A 15117-nucleotide genomic window follows, 5' to 3' on the forward strand; every position below is an offset into this window, starting at 1 on the left:
CCGTTGCTGGCTTCCCTTGATGCCTGATAACAGACCATTTATAGCCTTTTTAGAACTGTTTCCCAAAATTTAACTAGTTCTAGGGTGAGTTTCAAGGGACTTGACTTTCAGCTAAGAAAAGAAATATAATCAGCATTCAATTCAGCTTCTTATGTTCTGGGCTCCTAGTTGGCAACGTTTTCCTGCAGGACACCCGAGAGATGGCACCAACTACAATGGGAGTTCGGTGCTCTGTGATCATTTTTGCTTGGATTTTTAATCAGAACCGTCCTCTACCCCTCCTGTGCTCCCCAAGTCCATTCTAGGGGGTACAGCCAACTCTTGGGCTAGGGACAGATGTGTATATATATATATATACACATACATACATATATACTTTATATATTTTTTACATATATATGAATTTTATATATATATATATATATATATATATATATACACATATAACTTTGAAAAGTTACCTGCAGAGCAGCGATTCTCAAAGTGTGTTCCCTGGCTCAGCTGCATCACACAGGGAGCTTGCTAGAAACACAAATCCTCGGTCCCACCCCAGACCCTGGATACACAGGGCCTAAGCCCAGCGAGCCCTCCAGACCAGTGTGAGGCACGCTCACTGTATCACGGCCCTAGGTGAGGCTGTCTTCCATCTATCCCTGTTAAGAATCACAGTTCTAGACAGTGGTTCTCAGCCCTGGCTGCATCTTAGAATCACCTGGGGACCTTTCACAAAATAGATACCCTGGCTCCTCCCACAAGCCCCAGGCTCTGATTTAACTCACCTGCCGGAGGACCCAATCATAACTCTTCAGGTGACTCTAATGGACAGCCAGGGTTCCAGAACTGCTCCCACTGTTCTCTTTGTAGATTTCAGCAGCCTCGTAAGTGACCACCTGTTTGTTCCCTGCTCCCTCCTCCCAGCACAGAAGGAATTTATTGCTTGTAACTCATCACCATCACTCATCAGCCACAGAGACAACCGGAGGGAAGACAGAGCGCATTGCCAGAAGGGGAAACTTGGATTTCTAAACCCTTCTCCATCTTATTTCCTGCTGGACTTCAGGAGAATTAAATCCTCTCGTCTTTCTAAGGCTCAGTTGCCTCATCCCTAAAACAGAAACTAGATGAATAAGTCCTTCCTTTCTTCAAGTCAGTGAGCTAGTTGATAGTCTCTTAAAGTCTTTTCCAGAAAAAAAAGAAAAAAACAGAAAAATTAATCTCAGATTCTAAGAGCTTTTAAAAGGTCAGAAACTGGTCTTCAGCATAGAATTGCTAATATTTGATTTTACTCCCTCCAGGATGGGCAGAAAATATTGTGAGCTGGTCAGTTTTGTGTTTTTGTAGTGTTTACAAATGTGACTTGAGTCTAAAAGGAGTTGGTACTCAGACAAACAGATGCCAAAAAGGAAGCCATTACAATGGTTTGTATTCTTACTCTGCCCTAGAATGTTCCAGTGGGCACTCAGCAGTGTATCTGGAGGGCAGCCCACTTTCATGTTCATTCCAGTTCCCCCATGTTCATAGACATCTGATTCTTTTCACTTCTACTCAGCTGCCCACCTTTCCTCCCGACTTCTCCCCCCGCCCCCCGCTTTTTTTTTCTGGTTCTGCAAAAATTTTTACAATAATCCGCCTGTGATGACTCTTCATGGAGCTTGTCCGCCCCCCATGATAACATACACACTCCTGTAAAAACAAGTAGAGTGGGCCAGTTTGGAGAAAGTGAATCGGTCAAGTGTTTCCTTAATATTTCTGGTATGTTCACTTTCTTCTTCCCAGAAAACAAGATAGGTTGTTTCCTCTCCTCCCAACCCTGGCCCCAACAGTAAGTGATGCAATTAGGAGGCTGAGGGAAGATGGTAAATGGTTTCCAGGTGTTACTGTATCAACAGTACTATGTAATTAGCCAAGTAGACCTGTAATGTCTAGGAATTCCTTCAGAGAGGAAAAAGAAAAACTAAAAAAGGAACCCACGAACTTGGCCAGAACATACAGCCAGGCCTTCCCAGCTGTGGCCCGGGTCACCCTGGGGACAGCACAGTTCTGGATGTGTTCAACATATATGAATCCACCTTCCATTCTTTGTCTACGTCCTACTCCACTTCTATAATCCAAGAACTTGCCTTTTCCCGAGGAGATGTGCAGGAAGGGGGACTTGGACAGCCAGCTCCAAACCCCCAACCCCTTTCTAGGCTTGAATTTGGGAGACTCAAGTGCAGCTGGCCAAGAACTATAGTCATGCTTTTTTTAAAAATTTATTTTTTATACAGCAGGTTCTTATTAGTTATCTATTTTATACATATTAGTGTATATATGTCAATCCCAATCTCCCAATTCATCCCACCATCATCACCCCCCCCCCACTTTCCCCCCTTGGTGTCCATACGTTTGTTCTCTATATCTGTGTCTGTTTCTGCCTTGCAAACCGGTTCATCTGTACCATTTTTCTAGATTCCACATATATGCGTTAATAGAAGATATTTGTTTTTCTCTTTCTGACTTACTTACCTCTGTATGAAAGTCTCTAGATCCATCCACGAGCTGTACTTTTTACTAAGTGTTCTGATCAAGGTCAGTGACCACTTTTATTCTCTTTTCCATATGCTCCCCTCGCTGCTGAAGAGACTTGTCTTCTGGATCCCAGGTCTGCAGTCCTATCACGCCACCTAGAAGTTTCTCAGGGAAGTTGGTAAGGGTTTAGATGTGTAGATTCTACACACTAATTCTGAGAGTTCCTACTGCTTTTATGACTAAAGAGATTTTTGTACATTGTTTAATTTTCTGGTTGCATCTTTGATTCTTTTTTTTTTTTTAATTTATTTATTTTTGGCTGTGTTGGGTCTTCGTTTCTGTGCGAGGGCTTTCTCTAGTTGCGGCAAGTGGGGGCCACTCTTCATCGTGGTGTGCGGGCCTCTCACTATCGCGGCCTCTCTTGTTGCGGAGCACAGGCTCCAGACGCGCAGGCTCAGTAGTTGTGGCTCACGGGCCTAGTTGCTCCGCGGCACGTGGGATCTTCCCAGACCAGGGCTCGAACCCGTGTCCCCTGCATTGGCAGGCAGATTCTCAACCACTGCGCCACCACGGAAGTCCTGATTCACTTTTTAAAAAAATAATTGAGGGGTTGTTTTAGCTTCTAACTGTTGTTAAATCCTGATGAGACCAAGCTAGCCTCCAAGACAACTTCTCCTTGCTTTGGGGCATATTTGGAATTCTGTATTCATTTGGATATGTTTAGGTGTATAAAACAGAGGCTCAAAATAACAGAGGTTTAAACAAGGTAAGAGTAGCTTTCTCTCTCCGTAACAGCTGAAGCTGGAATGGTGGGCATTCTCAGCCAAGGAGTCAGGGCCTGGTTTCTTTACCTGGCTGCTCCATCTTCCCTAGGAAGTTGTCTTTGTCTGGATGGTTCTAGATGGCTTACAACTGGGTCTGCATTCCAGCCGGCAGAAAGAAGGACATGGGAGAACGCGTTCCTTCTCTTTAAGGGCATGACCCACAGTTTCACACAAATGTCCCCTCACATATTCTGGCCAGGACTTAGCCTCCTGATCACACCTGCAGGCAAGGTTTAGAAACGCAGCCTTGATTCTGACGGTCCTATTACGTTCACACCTGACGTTTTCCCACTCTGACCCACCTAGACCTAATTTCCACGTTCACACTTGACTTTCGATTTAGGTCCCCCCCTAAAGACTCAGCTGCATCCATCTTCCCGCTTGTGCTCCAGCTCCTAGCCCGTCTCCCCACCTCAAGAATGTGGTTCCAGTAAATCCTCCCCGTTCTCGCCAGATCAGCAATTCTTCCTTTGCTACCGTACCATTTCATAACCATACGTACATGCTATTTCTTCCTCTGGACTTTACTTCCTTATCACCCCAACCCCAGCTGCCATCCATTTCTTTGCTTCTCTTTGCAGCAGAACTTCTCAAAAGAGCCACTGATACGTTGTCTCCAATTCTCCTCCCATTTTCTCCTAAAACCACTCCAATCAGGCTTTTGCTCTCAATGATCTTGTCAAGGTCATCAACGACCTCCTGTGCTCAATTCTCAGTCTCCATTTTTACTTGATGTGTCAGCAGTATTTGATACAGCCGATCGATCCCTCCTTGATATACTTTTTAAAATTTTATTTATATATTTGTTTTATTTATTTGGCTGCATTGGGTCTTCGTTGCTGCGCATGAGCTTTCTCTAGTTGTGGCGAGCGGGGGCTACTCTTTGCTGCGGTGCACGGGCTTCTCATTGCGGTGGCTTCTCGTTGACGAGCACGGGCTCTAGGCCCGTGGGCTTCAGTAGCTATGGCACGTGGGCTCAGTAGTCGTGGCTCCCAGGCTCTAGAGCGCAGGCTCAGTAGTTGTGGCACGTGGGCTCAGTAGTTGTGGCTCGCAGGCTCTAGAGCGCAGGCTCAGTAGTTGTGGTGCACGGGCTTAGTTGCTCCGCGGCATGTGGGATCTTCTCAGACCAGGGCTCGAACCCGTGTCTTCTGCATTGGCAGGCGGATTCTTAACCACTGCGCCACCAGGGAAGTCCCTCGATATCCTTTTAAAGTTTGGTTTCCAGGAAAATCTCCTGATTTTCTTCTTACCTCACTGATTGCTCCTTCTTGGTCTCTTACGTGAATTCCTCCTTTTCTCTTGAACTTTTGATGCTGAAGTGTCCTATCTTTCCTTCTCTCCTTCATCTGCCCACTGCCGTGGTGATCTCATGGCTCTTCAGTAGCCTTTATATGCTGACAACTCACAAGTTTTTATCTCCTGCCTGGACCTCTCCGCTGACCCCCATCAGTCGGGACCAATCAGGAGACAGACACCACATAGTAATTTGAGCTGGGACAGTTTCATATAATTATCACAGCGGACTGGAGTAATGGAGGATTGGCTAGCCGCGAATAAAGGCGACTCTGAAGAATACAGGAATAGCAGCTATGGGGAAGAGCCATTACTCCTAGGGCTGAGCTAGAGAGCCCAGGGAGGGAACAAATCTGGAAGAGGGGACGCCCATTCACACCCTAGGGCTGAGATCCAGACCTGGTTGGAGAGGGAACAGCTGCGGTTCATGGGATGGTGGAGAAGTTTGCTCAGCTGCTGCTCTGGTGGGACTCGCTGAGAAATGGCCCATTTGGGTGCTGGGCAAGCTGTCTGCTGCTTGGTGCTGTACCTTGAAACCTGTGGCAAAGCTTCACAAAAGGGTACTGAAGGAAGCCATCCATGACGGGGTGTCTGGTGCTGCCAGCTCCTGCCAGGAGCTGGCTTTGGCTGTCACCCACTGCAAGAGGCAAGTTCTGTAGATGCCATGCACAGTGCAAGTGACGGCCAAGAAGAGTTCACCAGAGTCAGGAAAAGAAACCCTTTCTTCTTGCAGTGCCCTGCCAGGGCACTCTGCTGAGAAAACTTAATATCATGCCAGAGGGCAAAGTAAAAATGTTTACAGGGTTTAGCTCCATTATCACAGAGCAGGCACTGAAAGGTGGATTTGGAGCTGAGAGGCATTTAACTGACATCTCCGGACTTGTGATCAATCATCTACATGACATTTCCACTTGGATGTCTGATAGACATCTCAGACTTACTATGTCCAAAACTGAACTAGTGCCCAAATTCTCCTCCCAAACGTCTACCTGCCGTCTTCCCCATTCTTGCAGTTGCTCAGGCCCAACTCTCCAAGTCATTGCTGACTCTCACATCCTAGCAAATCCTATTATATGGATGGACGTCTCTCTGTGCGATGCTGGTCAGGTGCTCCTGAATCAAGGCAGAGCTGAGCATTTTCCCCTTTATTTCCTCAAAGAAGGAAAACATCTGCAAGTGAACAAAGGACATTGCATTTTATTACTCTTTTCCTGTAACAAACTCCACTGCTGCATTTAAAAATGTTACTTATGCCTTGACAAGTTCTTTTTTGTTTGTGTTTTTTTTTTTCCTCTGAGAAATGCCACTTCTCCTAGATCCTTTCTCCCCCGACATTCCTAGATAGCAACTTTTTGATGCCGAAGCTAGAATAAGGCCAAGGGCTCATCTTTCAACTGAAAATTAAGTATTTTTCATGATAGGTGACTAGGAATAAATCCTTGTGAAAGCCTGGTTATTTCATGGATCTCGGGATCCTTTGCTGTGTCAAATGTACGTGCAAGAGATGCTTCAGCAATACCTAAGGGCAGATGTTAAACAAAATGATTCCATACACCATCTGTTTCTTTATAATTTTGTGCTTTTCCTGAGTCATTACAAGAAGTGAAGAGGGTCCTGCTCCTTAAGTCTTATCAAGATTTCCCCTTCCCCTTTCTCCCCGTCTCCATTGCCCTCCCCCTTCCTCTGCTTCCACCTGTCCCTCTTCGTTATATTTTTTTTTTTTCTAAGACGTGTTGCTCTATCTTTTTTTTTTTTTTTAATTTATTTATTTATGGCTGTGTTGGGTCTTCATTTCTGTGCGAGGGCTTTTCTCTAGTTGTGGCAAGCGGGGGCCACTCTTCATCGCGGTGCGCGGGCCTCTCACTATCGCGGCCTCTCTTGTTGCAGAGCACAGGCTCCAGACGCGCAGGCTCAGTAATTGTGGCTCACGGGCCTAGTTGCTCCGCGGCATGTGGGATCTTCCCAGACCAGGGCTCGAACCCGTGTCCCCTGCATTGGCAGGCAGATTCTCAACCACTGCGCCACCAGGGAAGCCCTCTTCGTTATATTTTAATCATGACCATCAGTGGAGCTGTTGAAGGGTTTACAGGAGGAGCCCCTCCATGTTTTAATCCTTGTGTGGGGTGTTCATTTCCCTGGTAAAAGGAACAGATCTCAAATCCTACAGACTTTTATGTCTGTGTTATGAACTCCACTGCAGTGCTTCTCATGCAATCTTGTGGCAAAGAACCAGCTTTAAAAAAATATTCCAATCTGTTGTGGACTTAACTTTTCTCAAATATAATAAATATGAATTACTAGAAAATGAAATTAAAAAGATACAAATTCAAGCCCTCAATTTTTATTATTAGATTCAATAGGCATTAAACTACTATCTCAAATTGCTATCAGAGTGTCTAAGGGTGTGCTCTGAATTTCTGTACTTCCTGGGCTGCACACCTATCCCACACAGTCCGTAGACCAGCACTAGTCAGAGGACTACACTTTAAGTAGCTCTACTCCAGCAATCTTTTTACTGCCTTACAGTGTTTTGGTTTATAAGAAAGATCCAAAACACCTGCAAATTCTCCATCTTACCCTAAATCTAAACAACTGACAAAAACTATGCACCAAAGAGCAAACACGCACACACACACACACACACACACACACACCAATAACAGTACCACTTCACAGAGAGGTAACATAATGTAGGTTAAGTATGGGAGCCAGATATCAACCATTTACAAGTTGCATCCACTTGAACTCATCTCCTATAAAATGTGGCTGGAAATAATAGCACCAATTGCTTCCATTTGTTAAAATAGTTAACAGGCGTAATATGCATACAGCTCTTAGGACACAAGGCACTCAATAAATTTAGCTGTTATTCTTTTTACTTGAAAGAATAAAGAGGTCTTTGTTACCTTGCTCAGTATTTCCATCTGCAAGAAGAAGATGGAGCTGTGGTCTACCTGACAAGCCAGGGTCCCTTCCCTTCCCCAGCATCTGGAAATAGCTGCTAGATCTTGGTGGAGGCAGAATCCCAACACCCACTTAGGCATGAAGTTCTCCCTAGCTCAGCGCGAGGAACGTCCCAACCGCCTACCGTTGCTGCCCTCTGCTGCTTCCACTGAGAATTACACCGAGCAGAGTTTCTACTGCGGAAGGCTGGCAACATCTCACCCCAAGTGGAGGGAGTTATCAGCATGTACTTTGCTCCAGATTTGATTGAGTGCCCTAGAATTTGTTCTTCACGGTGCCTTTAACAGCATAGCTTTGCACTTTCACATGGGCATACGGTCTATAACTGCTTCTGGACTTTGCCATCAAATGCAGACTTTTGTTGCCTCAAGCTCAGCCTATTTGCAAGGATATGTGGCCAGTTCTCAAACCTTGCTGACTCCCTCATCTTGATTTTTCATGCCCCATATCCCAGATGTCCAGTCTTGAGTCCCAAGTTAGCTGTGACCTCTCATAGCCTATCAGCCGCCCAAACCCATCCCTCCTTCCCTCTGCACCTCCAGAGAGGCCCTCCTGCCTCCAAGTCTCTTCCCTTTACAGGTCTCTGAGACCCATGGTTACAAAGTCTTCCTGATCTGAGTCACCTGTCTGCTGCCCACACTTGGTCCAAGCTCCTTTGACCTTCTCCATCTGATCCTTCCTGCTCTCAAGCCTTATCTCTTGTGATACCCACACAGCTGCCATAGGCCAAGTCCCATTTCCACATACACATTATCATTTCCTTTGTGGTTAGTGGGCACTGTTTCTTTTGTCAGAAATACCCTCATTTATACAAAAAATGCCTGCTCGTGATCATTACAAAAATAAATATGAAAAAAGCAGCAACTCTTTAGTGATCGTGGAATTAATCTGACAGCGATTAAATGTGTTTAAGCATCTGGCATGTCTCCTAAATTGCACCAGAAGAATCTGGAAGCACTTGGTTTGGCCTCAGAGACAACGGAAGGAGGGGAAGGGCTCAAATTCTCAGCACTCAGCTCAAATTCTCTTTCCTCCACGGTGTCTTCACCTACCACTCCAGGCAACAGTACCTCAATTTCTATGGCCTTTCTTATGTGCTACTTAGGTTGCCCTTATCAAATGCATTGTTACTTGGGTAAATTTCTTCTTAAATTATTTTTCTGACAAAACTTTCGTTGAAATTTGGTGAATGAATAAAGAAAATGGTAAGATTAAAAATAATCTTTGGCCCTCTGGCTCCAATGAAGGTGTGGAATAAGAAGGACAGGTTTATCTCCCACCAACTATCTTTTCTGACCACAATGGTATGAAACTAGAAATCAGTAATAGGAAGAAAACTGAAAAAAATGCACAGATATATGGAAATTAAACAACACACTCCTTAATAAACAACGAGTGGAAGAAGAAATCAAAAGGGAGCTCAAGAAATATCTTGAGGGGCTTCCCTGGTGGCACAGTGGTTAAGAATCTGCCTGCCAATGCAGGGGACATGGGTTCGAGCCCTGGTCCAGGAAGAGCCCACATGCGGCAGAGCAACTAAGCCCGTGTGCCACAACTACTGAGCCTGCGCTCTAGAGCCTGCGAGCCACAACTACTGAGCCCTTGTGCCACAACTACTGAAGCCTGCGCACCTAGAGCCTGTGCTCTGCAACAAGAGAAGCCACCGCAATGAGAAGCCCCTGCTCATAGCAGCTAGAGAAAGCCTGTGGGCAGCAACAGAGACCCAACGCAGACAAAAATAAATTTAAAAAAAAAGAAATATCTTGTGTGAAAATAACACAACATACTAAACTTATGGGATTCAGCAAAAGTAGTTCTAAGAGAGAAGTTTATACTGATAAAGGTCTACATCAAAAAAGATCTTAAATAAACAACCTAGTTTGATAGCTAAGGGGCTAGAAAAAGAAAAAACAAACCCAAAGTTAGCAGAAGAATGGAAATAACAGAAATAAGAACAGAAATAAATGAAATAGAGACCAGAAAAAAAATAGAAAAGATCAATAAAACTAAGAGCTAGGTTTTTTTTAAAGATAAAGAAAACTGCCAAAACTTTAGCTAGACTAACAAAGAATAAAAGAGAGAAGACACAAATATTATAAAATCAGAAATGAAAGAATATTATGAACAATTATATGCCAACAAACTGGACAACCTAGAAGAAATGGATAAATTCCTAGAAATATACAACCTACCAACCTACTGAAGCATGAGGAAATAGAAAACCTTAATTGACCAATAATGAGTAAGGAGATTGAATTAGTAATCAAAAACCTCCCAACAAAGAAAAGCCCAGGATCTGATGACTTTACTAATGAATTCTACCAAACATTAAAAAAAACAAAACAAAACTAACCCTTCTTAAACTCCTCCAAAATATTTAAGGGGATGGAACCCTTCCAAATTCATTTTATGAAGCCAGCATTACCCTGATACCAAAGCCAGACAAGGACACTTCAAGAAAAGAAAATTACAGGCCAATATTCCTGAGGAACATAGATGCAAAAATCCTCAACAAAATATTAGGAAACAGAACTCAACAGCACATTAAAAGGATCATTCACTATGATGAAGTCAGATTTATCCCTGGGATGCAAGTATGGTTCAACATACACAAATCAACAAATGGGTATACTACTTTAACAGAATAAAGCATAAAGATCACAATCATCTCAATAGATACAGAAACAGCATTTGATAAAATTCAAATCACTTCATGATTTAAAAAACTCTCAATAAATTTGGTATATAAGGAATATACCTCAACATAGTAAAGGCTGTACAAGACAAACTCATAGCTAACATCATACTCAACAATGAAAAGCTGAAAGCTTTTCCTCTAAGATCAGGAACAAGACAAGGATGCCAAATCATCCTGCTATTTGTGACAATGTGGATGAATCTAGAGGACATTATGCTAAATGAAGTAAGCCGAACAGAGGAAAAATATTGATATGCATAAGATTCTCCACCCAACAACAGCAAGATACATAGTAAGAGTATATCGAACATTTACCAAGATAAACCATTAAATAATTCCCTATAGTTTTAAAAGAATTCAAGTCATAACAAGTATATTATCTGACCACAATGGAATTAAATTAAAAATCAGAAATAGGAGGATCTCTGGAAAATTCCTCAAATATCTGGAAACTAAATAACCTACTTCTAAATAATCCATGGTTCAATGAAGAAATCAAAGAAAATTAGGAAGGATTATGAACTGAGTTATTTAAATTTGTGGGATGCTGTTAAAGTAATACTCAAGGAGAAATTATAGTAATAAATGCATGAATTATAAAAAAAGTCTCCAAGCAGTTTCCACCTTAAGAATCTAGAAAAAAAGAGCAAATTAAACTACAGAAAACAGAAGAAAGGTAAGAATACAAATCAGAATGGAAATCAGTGAAGCAGAAAACAGAAAAATAACAGAGAAAAATCAATAAAACCTAAAACTGGTTCTTTGAGAAGATCAACTAAATTGATAAACCTCCTGCCAGATTGATCAGGAAAAAAAGAGAGAAGATACAAATTACCAATAGCATTGCGTGAGAGAGGTGATCTCACTATAGGACATGTAACTGCAAATCCCACAGCCGCTAAAAGGATAATAAAGATATATTATGGAAAACTTTATGGCAATAAATTTTAAAACTTAAATGAAATGGAGAAATTTCTAGAAAGACCTAAACTGCCAAAGCTTAATCAAGAGGAAATAGATGTCCAGCATAGCCCTCTATCTTTTAAAGACATTGCATATATAGTTTAAAACCTTCTCACAAAAAAAACCTCTAGGCTCGGATGGTTTCCTTAGTGTATGCTACCAAACATTCAAGGAAGAAATAACACCAGTTTTACACAAACTCTTCCAAAAAATAGAAGTGGAAGAAGGAATACATCCCAACTTGTTCTATGAGGTCAGCATTAGCCTGATAGTAAAACCAAATAAAGACTTTACAAGAAAAAGAACACTAAAGAACATTATCCCTCATGAAAATAGATGCAAAATTTATAAACAAAGTTCTAGTAAATCAAATCCAACAATATATAAAAACGGTAATACATCATGATCAAGTGATGTTTATCCCAGGAATGCACAATTTGTTTACTTTTGAAAATCAACCCGTGTAATTCACCATATTAACAAAGTACTTATGAAAAACCACGTGATTATCTCCATGCAGAAAAAGCACTTGGCAAATTCTAACATCTGTTTCTGATGAAAATGCCTTTGGGAGATGTGTTTTGCTGGCTCTGAGGTCTGCAGCTTTGGGGTCTCTCTCTACTTTCTCTTACATGTGCCCTGCTTGCTCTCTACTGCTTCTGGAAATTCTTCAGCTACTTTATATTTTTTTCTAGTTTCACTGAAACTGAAATGGAGTTTTCATTTTAACTTTGATGACTTTACCTGCCATCTTGACACTAAAAGGGCCAAAGATTCATGCAAAATATAAAACAGGGCAAAGGCCAAATAATTACCAGTGGCTAATGGATTCATTATTAGCTAAATGACCCCATGTGCACGAGGCAACCTCTGACCTCTGACCAGAGGTTTCCATATACCAGGACAGTATTGGAAGGCTATAATCACATCCACGTAATACATAGCCTACCAGTTTTGACAGGTAAAGTAATATTTCCTCCCTCTAACAGGACAGTTCTGTATACAATCATGTATCCCGAAAAAAGGTCATGAAAACACACCACTAGTGCCAAATGATGCAAGTATAAAGTAGGCTTTATTAGAGGGAAAATTTACAAGTAGAAAACAGTGGAGTGTATGCAATCCTTCGATTCTATTCCACAGCTTAGGCAAGGCATAGAGGGTCCATGCACTGCGGCCAAACATCACAATCAAGGGGAGGCCTTTCCCCTTAATTTTTCACATATTTACAGTGATGGGGTTGGGGTGAAGCACAGATCTGCTATGACACTAAGGGAAGCTCCCTGGTCAGAAAGGGGAGCCTCTGGGGGCCTGCAGCTGGTGTCTGCCTATGATTAGCCAACTCAGACCTGCTGAGCAAGTTCTCCACCAAATGACCAAAATGAAGGAGAAAATGAGCCTCCGGCACCATCCAGATTTGTCCCTCTTCAGATGTTTTGGAGGTATGATTTTATATGTCAATCACCTGAATTTACATATTCCCCCAATCATGCTTTAATGGATTTTTTTTTACTATGTTAATTTTGCTTGCTGCTCAAGATGAAGACAGTTGCCTTAGAGCTATAACCTCACTGGGTCTCCATTGCCTTATCTCTTAAAAAAAGAGGGGCAGGTGGTGGAGGTTGATGGTATTTGATAATTACTATCCTACCACAGGTGAATTTAAAAAGATGTGATGCCATTCCTAAACACTTTGTGCTGCTCTCATACCCTGAAATCTAGCTCTCAGCCCCATCACATTGAATGGAACGGGCTGACCTTTGAGTCCCTTTCTATCTTGAAAGTGAGTTGACTAGCAGGGCAGTTATTCCCATAATTTTAGTAAGAATAACCACCAGAGGGTAGTCAGGTTACAGGGCGTTAAGGGGTGAAGGTAGCAAGGGATACATTCAAACAAAGGGCACCTGTGACTTTTAAAATTCTTATTTCAATTCAGTTTCACAAAATTTTATTGCCTGCTAAGATTACAATAAGTGCTGTGGAAGAAAGGAAAAGTGGAGGTGAGTATGGGGAGGTTGAGATTCAGGTAATGGGTTTGCCGTTTTAGGTAGGGTGGTTGGAATAGGACTTTGGAGGGAACATTTGATTAAAATTGAGGTGAGGGAATAGGCCACGTGGTTCTCTGGGGAAACGGCATTTCAGGCATAGAGGACAAACATGAGAAGGACCCTGGTATTTGATAAGGTAAGAGGAGGCAGACGATGCAGACACTGGTTTTTACTCTGAGTGAAATGGGGAGACGTTGCAGGAGTTTGAGCAGAGGAAGGACATTTTTAAATGGTCACTCTGGCTGCAGTGTTGAGAATCGTCTCCAAGAGACTTATTTCCCATAGAAGCTTCCAAATATTGTCTGTCAGCTCATCAAAAAGCACAGTGAATGGCAGTTAAAGGCAACCACATTCTGTCACCATTTAGCTAGTAGCAGCCAATTCACACATAACCTCACTGTGTCAGGTGCCAGGCATTGCCAAGAACTTTACACATTTTCTCACTTCATCCTTCCAATACCTCTGTGAGATCATCACCACTATTAGTTCTACTTTAAAGGTAAGAAAAAGAAGATTGTAAAATTAGTGACTGGTCCAAGGTTTAGATGAAGTAAATGGAATTCTTGAAAGCTAAAACTTGAAAAACTCTACTTGCTAACGTGAAGAAACACTGCCTAAGTGAGGCTTAGAACCCCGGTGCTGAAGAGGTAAAGATGGTGTTTGCGGGATCGGGGGGAGAAGCACAGATGTTTGCCTTCAACCATCATGCGCTTCTTTATTAACGTTCCGTGCAGCCGTTACACCACAAACCTACTGACACCGTAACTGGACTGACTTTGGTGGTGTTGATTTCTAAGAGTCTCTCTAGAGCTTGGCCCCTGTGTGGTCTGCTCTGTACACATTTGGGCTCTTAGGGAAGCCGCTCCCATCACTGAACTGACTTCTCTTTAGGTGGTACTGAGACCATGGGTCAAATCCATTTCACCTGCCTTCACTCATCAAGGTCGTTTTAAGGCTTGCATGTCCTCCAGGTGGCCCGTGGCCTAAGCAATAAAGTAACGGGGATGGGGCGGGTGCACAGCTGTCAGTGCAAGGGCAAGGCCTTAGTGCACGGCTGTCAGTGGTCCCGCTCTGCCAACGGTCAGCATCGCAGTGGTCCTGGTGGTGGCGGTCACCCTGGCTCACAGTCTGTGGGACCCAGCCCTGTTTGGGGTGTCTGAGGAGGCTGAGGGCCGGCTGGGCGCTGGGTGCCTGGCTCCCTCAGTGATGATGGCAGGGCTGGGTCTGGGGACCCGGCCCTGAAGGTGCTGCCAGCTGAGACTTGCCTCCTCAGTCAAGTCTGGGCACTGGCCAGAGGACCCACACCCGGGTGCTGGATGAATGCACCCGGCCAGGGTACCCGGCCCACACAGGGACCCCCTCCTTTTAGTCAGGACCTGGGCCTCAGAGGGTGAAAGTTGAGCCTTAGGACTTTGACCAAGTAAAATGAGGGGCACTGATGTTGCTTTGCTTACAGGATTTGTTACCTTCAAGAGTATTACACCTTTAGATAAAAAGTTGTAGAACAGAGAATAACATTTGTTTTGATGGAGGTTTATAGGAACGTCGTGACCTGACCATGACCTGATCTACACGGACAGCTGCAAGAACAAAGGATCGGACACCAAGAAGTTTTCAACAACTAACCACAGCCCTCCCTCACCTTTCCTGTAAAAAGGGTTTTTAAACCACCGGTCTCCTTGCATGGCCCTGCAATAAACCTTTCTCTGCTTCAAACTCTGACATTTCTGTATTGCTGGGCTCACTGTGCGTTGGGCACAGGGACTCGCGTTCGGTAACAGTAAGATGTTTGCCCGAGTTGTTTTGCAGGAACTTGGAA

This window comes from Eschrichtius robustus, chromosome 12, assembly GCF_028021215.1.
Source record: "Eschrichtius robustus isolate mEscRob2 chromosome 12, mEscRob2.pri, whole genome shotgun sequence".
NCBI lineage: Eukaryota > Metazoa > Chordata > Mammalia > Artiodactyla > Eschrichtiidae > Eschrichtius > Eschrichtius robustus.